Below are 9,194 nucleotides of genomic sequence, written 5' to 3' on the forward strand. Positions count from 1 at the left end.
CCAAATGCTATATATATATATATATATATATATATATATATATATATATATAGATCAAATACATTTTATTTTCAAAATGGAAACAGTGAAAACCAATTTTTTGTTATCATTATGTTTATTTTTATAGGTGTTTGTTGTTATTTTTTCTTCGTATTCGCTAAATTTTTATTATGAAACATTATAAGTATTTGTTAATTTATATTTTATTGTTATTAGATTTTTTTCTTTTACTACTATAAGTATTTGCTGGTACTTGTTATTATTTTGTTCTTGATTTTGATTCTTTTATTGTAATTTTTAGGTTTTTCTTTGTTATTATAAATAATTGTTTATGTAGATTGGTATTGTAGTTAGTATTGTTTCTTGTGTTCTCATTTTTTTATAAATTAGTATTACTTTTCTACATTCTCATGTTAATTAAAATGTACATGAACATTCTCATATATATATATATATATATATATATATACATACATATATATATATGTTGGTATCCTTCCAGAACTCCAAAAAATTAAAAACTTCTAGAAACTCATAACAAACAAACATTTTTTCATATATTAACATTGTTTGAGACTAGTTTTACCATATTTTATATATAATTATTTATAATATATATAGATCACAAGTTTATATATGTGTAATATTTATGTAATAAAAAATTTTCATATATGCAAAAGAAATTTAGATGTGTGTAAAATTTTGTATTCTTTAATCGATTTTGAAGTAGGAAGAAGCGTTGAATATATGTGATTTATTTTCGTTTTTTTTGGTTTGAGTCTTTCATTTTTATTTATAATGTGCTTTTAAAATATATAGGTTTTGGGGGTGGGGGGTTGGAGGGGGTGGCAATTCACTTTTATGCGGCATATAGTTTTATACGTGGTATATAGGTGGTCCCCCAATAACATATGTCACATATAGCCATTTTTCTCTAATTTTAAATATATTTAATGAAAAAGTATTTTATTTAGTTTTTTTTAACTTATTTTCTAAAAAAAATTACTTTTTTAATAATACGTGGTTATCAATGATCGGTTCAAATTCAATATTACAACAATGGAAACAAAAATAAATTAAAACAATATAAATAAAAGTGTATATATATATATATATATATATAGCCTTACACAGAGTCCGTACAAATAAAAGTCAAAGAAGTCTAACTAGCGGCAACATCGTCGTTGTCATCAAGTCCAGCTCCCGACGGGCTAGCCCCATTGTCAAAATGTGGTGGCGGTACTCTGTACTCCTCACAATACTGGCGCCCAACCTGTCACACCTCGACAAAGGCCGTGGAACATGTCGGGGTGCAACGGATTGCTCAAGAACACTATGACACTATTAAAGTGACAATATTTACTCAACTTGTTCATTCCGTTCAATAATCACAAATAAAACTTATTCAAGACAAAATACAAACAATTTCATATAATCATAAATTCATTAAAGTATCCTAAAGGTATGATATAATTGATGAGTCTTCAATCTTCACGAGCAACCTAAAAGTAAACATGTAACATGCATAAAAATAGATTTGATCAACATGAATGTTGGTGAGCAATACACTAGTTTAGACATATATATATATATATATATATATATATATATATATATATATATATATATATATATATATATATAGAAAAGGGTTAAAATAAAAATGTATAGTTTTGTAGGAAGAGTAGGAAGAGCTTAAAAATGAAAGTTAGGAAACTATGGGAGCCTATTTAAGGAAATATGTAGCATAAATCCTTGATCATAGGAAACTATTTGTTATTTTAGAAACTATTAATCTCAACCACTAGATCATAGATCCAATGGTCTAGATTTATTCTTACTCTTCCTATAAAACTATCTATTTTTATTTTAACCCACCCCTATATATATATATATATATATATATATATATATATATATATATATATATATAGGATCAGGATCATGAGAGAACTTTTTTGAAATTGAAAACCATGAGAACCATTTTGGACCACAAAAAACCCCAAAATAAAAAAAATCATAAAATAAAAAAAACACAAAAATGGAAAAAGTAAAAAAACTAAAATTCTTATTTTAACATCCCGGTTTCATAAATAAATAAATAAAAAACTCGGTTAAGCCAAATTATATACACATATGTGTAATATATAGATATATGTACATTTACATGATTTTTTTATACACATGTATATAATTTAAGATAAATGACACTGTACATATGTGTATATTACGTAACTAAAGATTAAATAAAATTATACATATGTGTATAATACGACGTTTTTTTTTATTTTTTTTATTTTTTTAATGAAACCGGAATGAAATATAAGAATTTTGGTTTTTTTTTTACTTTTTTAAAATTTTTGTTATTTTTTGTGTTATGATTTTTTTAAATATTTTTTTCAAATGTGTTTTTAGTGGTCCAAAATGGTTCTCAAAGTTCTCAATTTGCAAAGGGTTCTCTTAGGATCCTTACCCTATATATATATATATAATGAGGTAAAATTCATAATTCACATGTTTAAATACAGTAATGCAACAACCATTGTAAATGTAAAGTATAACTGTGGCTTATTTCTATTTTGTAACAACCAAAATACTCGGAGAATGATGCCCTATTCTACTACCACAAGGCTAAAGTAGTTAGGGGTGCGTATGATCATACTTATTAAGCCTCAACAACAACATAAAAATAAACATTCGTGCACATAATCAATTTGAGGCATAAACAAAGATTGAGCAAATATTTGTACAAACACATAATGTTTAATTGTGAATATGATAATGAGATCATAAAACAAGTAAGTTTGAATATGGTACACATGCCACCCCCAAAAGTATAAAAGCGTAAAAAGGGGGAGTGCGATTACTAACTTAGAATAGGTAACTTGAAGAATTTGATTTCGATAAAATGGAAGAGTAAGTTCAACGAGTAAGACCTAAGTTAAAAGGGTCTTGAGTTAGTAAATGGTCTTAAAAGCTTTAAAGTAAAATAACATGACAAGTAAGATAAATAATTAAAGTTTGAGGGTTATAATGTAAATACGTAAGAAATTAAAGTAATGGTTTTTGAAAAGTAAGTTTGCTCGAAATCGGGTTTTGGTATTCTACTCATTAGTTTTACTTAACTTTTGTTAAGTAAATATGTAGGGATTGGTTTAATGCAATAGTGCACGACCCCTTGTTAGATATACCAAAACGGGATTTTAATGGGTGTTCGGTTAGTCGGTTCGGGTATTGATAAATAGTCAAGTCCGAACCCGACATTCCAAAGTGATAAATATCATGAGAAAAATTATTTAAAATAAAGACTTAACCAATGTTAGAAGTTCTATTAAGGAGAAACTCCAAACATCAGTGTTAAGCGAGTGTTCGGTTTTATCGGTCAAAGCTTGTTATAAGATCAAGTTGGATTCGACATACCAAGTACTTTAAGAAAACAGTTATGATTAGTTTGTAAAAGATCTTAAAAAGAAAATGTGAGATTCGGTAGCCCGAAACACTCTAGTTGTGTTTCAAGCGAGTGAACCCGGTTTTAGTTTGGTTTGTTTGGTTTAGTTGGTCCAAGACTTGATATGTGACCAAGTTTGGGTCCAACAAGTCCATATTAAAATAACAAATACAAAAATGTAAATAAAAGAACTTAAACGCTTAAATCTTTCATACAACTTGTTTCGAAACAATTAAATAACGAGTTAAACGAGAGTTTGGTTTCGGTTCGGTCCTTGAATCGGAATGAAACCGAGGATGGTTTCCACATACCCAATACCATGGAACCCATCAAGTAACTTTAGAAATTATAATACACAAATCTTACATGTAACACATTATTAAATCATTTTAAATATATAAAGCATTTAAAGGAGAGTTCGGTCCTTGAATCGGAATAAGACCAAGGATGGTTGCCACATACCCAATACCATGGAATTCATTAGAATAAACTTAGAAATGACAATACTCAAGTCTTACATACAACATGTTAAAAATAAAGTATTTAAACAAAAGTTCAGTTTTGGTTCGATTCTTGACTCAGGATGAAACCGAAGATGGTAACCACATACCCAAATACAATTGAACTATTAAAATGATTTGGAAACTAAAATAATTAAAAACTAAACAATATTAACAAGCTTAAACAAAATTAAAGCATAAATTAAAGTGTTTAACAAGGATTGCAATAATCCTGCATGTAGTCATTGCCTAGCAATACACCTAAACCTACATGGCCGGAAAAAGGGAAAGCAAAGGAACAAGGGGAGTATGTTTTAAACAAGTTATAATACAAGCTTTAAGTAACAAGAATTAGTTATAAAGAAGCATTAGTTTGACTTTGAGAAGTCAAACTAACAAGAGGTTGAATATGAACACTTGGATCTTAGATTGGGAGAGAATTTGGAGAAGAAGGAGCAACCAAAAATGGGTCAGATGGTCTTGTTTATATAGATATAGAGTAAGAGTTTGTGGATGGCGTTTCTTTCAAAAGTTTACATGCAAATGGGTAGGTTAATTTGGTCAAACAAAGCATAAAACAACAAAAACGAGCTGGGAAATACTGCAGACACCCCTAGGCGCTGCGCGACCACCCTGCCCCTTGGTGGCCGCGCGGTGCATCGTTCCCTAGGGGTGGGGTTGGTCTCCAGGTTTGATTAATTGTCAATTCGGGTCCCTGAAGTTCGTTTTAAGTCGTTTTTTATCATAGGGTGTTTTAACGTACCGCAAGAGACGTTTCGCGATCCAACAAGTGTGAAACAAATTTGTAACATAAAAACCACTATTTTATTAATATCAAATAATCCGATTTGTAAAACGGGTCGGGTTTATCGTACAAAAACAAATACAAGTTAAACCGAAAGTGACGAATGTCACACAACCTCCCACCAAATGAGCCAACGCAGAAGCCCTCAAAGATTAACTAGTATTTTTAGTGATTTTTTAAAAACAAATATCAATTAAAATAAAGATTAACTAGTATTTTAGCATGGTTGTAAAATTCTCAACTAAGCGCCGAGTAATCGCTGCAAAGTATGACGCCGATGCGACTTTCTTTAACTCCGCCTAGTTACTCGGAATCAATCAGAAGTGGTCAACTTTCGCAACAATTGGATCTAGTCGATCAGCCCGAGCTGATTTTGACTTTAAAAAGTTAAACATAATTCATATTTCTATAACATTAAAGAACGATTATCATTTTTTTAATTTATTGTTTTCAAATTTTAAATACTTTAGTATTTAAAGATGTGTCATTTTTATTTATATTGATATTCACGTATTTTGTTATAAATATTAGTAGATTTATGATACTTGACACACACACACACAGATATATATATATATATATATATATATATATATATATATATATATATATATATATAAGGAAGCGGTAAAAGGTTGTCCCATATAGGATTGGGAACAAAATAAGGAATGGTATATAAGGTTGAGCCTTCACAACTCATTTGAATCTTTATGACATGTTTTACCACAAGTCCTACGCGCGCGCAAAGGGGGAGGGGTGCAAATTTGGGTTTCTGGACTGGAAATCGTGGCCGCACGTCCCGCGGACATAAATGCAACTCCAAAAAATCGGGCTCGCGAATCCATTAATAATCATTATGAGAATGATTATTATTTTCAGTTTTGTAATCTACAATAATGGCCATTATTTGATATTATTATTATTTAATGGTCATTAAAAGTATTGATTATGATTGTGTGGCTATTAAACCAGGACCAGCTCTTCAGTTTAGACACAACAACATACACACTTCATCTTCTTCCTCCTTGCTACAACATATTTACGATTTTCGTTTCAGACAAGTGATCGAGTCCGGCAGTGCTACGCTTCTGCTTCAAACTGGAGTACCCTGGGAACAGACCGCGAATCTCGCGAGGTTCTTGACTGAAACCGTTCCCCAAGTTGATGAAGGGGCAACGGATGCACAATCATTGAGCGCGGTTTAGGCTTGGAATCATTCGGATTTCTTATGCCAGAACTATGTTTTGAATGGCATGGTGGATACACTCTATAATGTGTATTGTAAGGCCAAGACTACTAAAGAATTATGGGAGTCGTTGGAGCGCAAATACAAAACGGAAGATGCCGGTACTAATAAATTTGTGGTGGCTAAGTTCTTAGACTTTAAAATAATAGACTCAAAAACTGTTATGAGTCAAGTCCAAGATTCGCAAGTTATTCTTCATGATATTCATGCGGAAGGAATGTCGCTTAGTGAGACATTCCAAGTTGCTTGTATTATTGAAAAGCTACCACCAAGTTGGGTCGATTTCAAGAATTATCTCAAGCATAAGCGAAATGAGATGGCCATTGAAGACCTTGTTGTTCATCTTCATATTGAAAAAGATAATAAAATTACACTAAAAAGAATTGACGGTCCCGGAACAACAAAGGCCAATGTTGTTGAACATGGTCAATCTTCAAAGGGTAAAAAACGATGGAAAGAAAAATCATGGGAAAAGCTTCAAAGTTGGTCCTAAGGGGGGAGTTGGGAAGAAAAATAAGTTCCAATGAACTTGTTATAATTGTGAAAAACAAGGCCATAGGGCCAATCAATTCAAGCTTCCAAAGAAAGAAAATGCTCGACAAGTGAACATGGTTCGTGAGGTTGAGAACCTTGTTGTTGTGGTCACAGACCTCTAGATTATGGTCACCGAAGTTAACTTGGTTGGGCAAAATAACAAAGATTGGTGGGTCGATACGGGGGCTACCCGTCATGTGTGCTTTGACAAAAGTCTCTTTAGCACTTTCAAGGAGGTGACTAATGGAGAAAAAGGTGTTTATGGGAAACTCCGCTACCGCCGAAGTCAAAGGTGAGGAGAATGTGGTTTTGAAGATGACTTAGGGAAAGGAACTCACTTTGTCAAATGTGTTATATGTTCTCGAAATTCGTAAGAATCTTGTGTCGGGGTGGCAGCTGAACAAGTTTGGTTTCAAAATGGTGACTGAGTCTGATAAGGTCGTGTTAACCAAAAATGGTTTGTATGTTGGTAAGGTCTATGCCCTCAATGGTATGTTCAAGTTGAATGAAACCGTGCTTAATGAAATAAATGAAAACGCTACTAGTTATGCTTATATGCTTGAGTGTTCTAATGTTTGGCATGGTAGACTAGGTCATGTTAATTTTAATTTCATTCGGCGTTTGATTAAACTTAATTGTATACCAACATTCGGTATCGACTCAAATAATAAATGCGAAACTTGCGTCGAAGCAAAACAAACGAGATCGTCATTCAAAAAGATTGAACGATTCACCGAACCCCTCGAGATGATTCACACTGATGTGTGTAATCTAAAAGCAATTCCTACTCGTGGTGGGAACAAGTCTCACGTTCATTGATGATAGTACAAGGTATTGCTATTTTTACTTACATAAGAGTAAGGACGAGGCTATTTATAAGTTTATCTTATTTAAAGCCGAAGTTGAGAATCAACTAAATCGGAAAATCAAAAGAGTAAGGAGTGACCGAGGAGGTGAACATGTTTCACCTTTTGTTGACTTGTGTGAAAAAGAAGGAATAATACATGATCTCACGCCTCCTTACTCCCCTCAATCAAATGGTATAGCGGAACGTAAAAATCGAACCTTGAAAGAAATGATAAATGCCAGATGATAAGTTCTGGGGTAAGCCCGGACATGGGGGGGGGGGGGAAGCAATCTTATCGGCGAATTATGTCTTGAACATGATACCTAATAAGAAGAAAGATCTAACGCCATATGAATAACCGGAAATAAACCATCATATAAATACTTGCGAGTGAGGGGGTGCCTAGCCAAGGTAGTGGTGACTCCACCAAAACGCCTACTAATAGGACCCAAACCGTGGATTGTGTATTTATAGGATATACCCGTCCTATTGTTGCATTTAGATTTCTTGTGCATGATTCTAAGAACCCTAGAATAAACAATGGCACCATAATAGAATCAAAATATGCATCATGGTTTTAACATATGTTCCCATGCTTGGATAAAGGAAAACCGAGCTATTGTAGACCGGTTGAGGAAAGTATTCAAAACGAGGGTACTAGAGTTGAACCTCGGTAACAATTTGAGACAGAGGAGGTTGAAATCAGAAAGAGTAAATGGAAAAGGACTGAAAAGTCCTTCGGCCCTGATTTCCTTACCTACATGGTAGAAGAGGAACCTCAAATGTACCAACAAGCGGTGAATCCGCAGAAGGACCTCAGTGGAGGAGGGCCATCAAATGTGAGATAGACTCTATCTTACAAAATCATACATGGGAACTAGTGGATCTTCCTCAAGGGTGTAAACCACTAGGATATCGATGGATCTTCAAGAAGAAGATGAAACCTGATGGCACCATCGATAAGTATAAGGCAAGGTTGGCGATCAAAGGATATAAACAACGAGAAGGTTTAGATTACTTTGATACGTATTCGTCAGTTACGCAAATAACCTCTATTTGGTTGGTGCTTGCCATTGGCGCCATTAGAAACTTGGAAGTTCACCAAATGAATGTAAAAACAGCTTTCTTGAATGGAAACCTGGAGGAAGAGATTTGCATGGAACAACCTGAAGGCTTCATAGCCGTTGGGCAAGAAAAGAAAGTGTGTAAACTTGTGAAATCCTTGTATGGATTGAAACAAGCTCCTAAACAAGGGCACCAAAAGTTTGATCATGTCATGCTAGATGCTGGGTTCAAAATCAATGAATGTGACAAATGTGTATATGTGAAGGACACATCCGATGGATATGTCATTTTGTGTTTATACGTAGATGATATGCTCATTGCTGGAAGTGATGACAAAATCATAACGTCCACAAAGAACACGCAAAAAGAAAAATTTGACATGAAGGACATGGGTTTTGCGGATGTGATTTTGGGAGTTAAAATCACACGAACCTAAAATAGACTTGTTTTAAGTCAATCCCACTACGTGAGCAAAATTCTTGAGAAGTTTAATGCGAATGACTCTAATGTAGCTAGAACTCCCATTTACACAAGTCAACATCTAGCTAAGAATAGAGGTGAACCCGTTAACCAGTTGGAATACTCAAGAATTATTGGCAACTTGATGTATCTTACGAGTTGCACTAGACCTGACATAGCATATGCTGTGAGCAAGCTAAGCAGATACACAAGCAACCTAAGTTCAAGTCATTGGAACTGTGTGATTCGGTTGCTTCAGAACCTAAGATACACTAGGGAATACGGGTTAC

The sequence above is a fragment of the Bidens hawaiensis genome, unplaced genomic scaffold (genome assembly GCF_021521415.1).
Source record: "Bidens hawaiensis isolate Kalapana, Puna unplaced genomic scaffold, B.hawaiensis_p1.1 tig00035120_1, whole genome shotgun sequence".
Lineage (NCBI taxonomy): Eukaryota > Viridiplantae > Streptophyta > Magnoliopsida > Asterales > Asteraceae > Bidens > Bidens hawaiensis.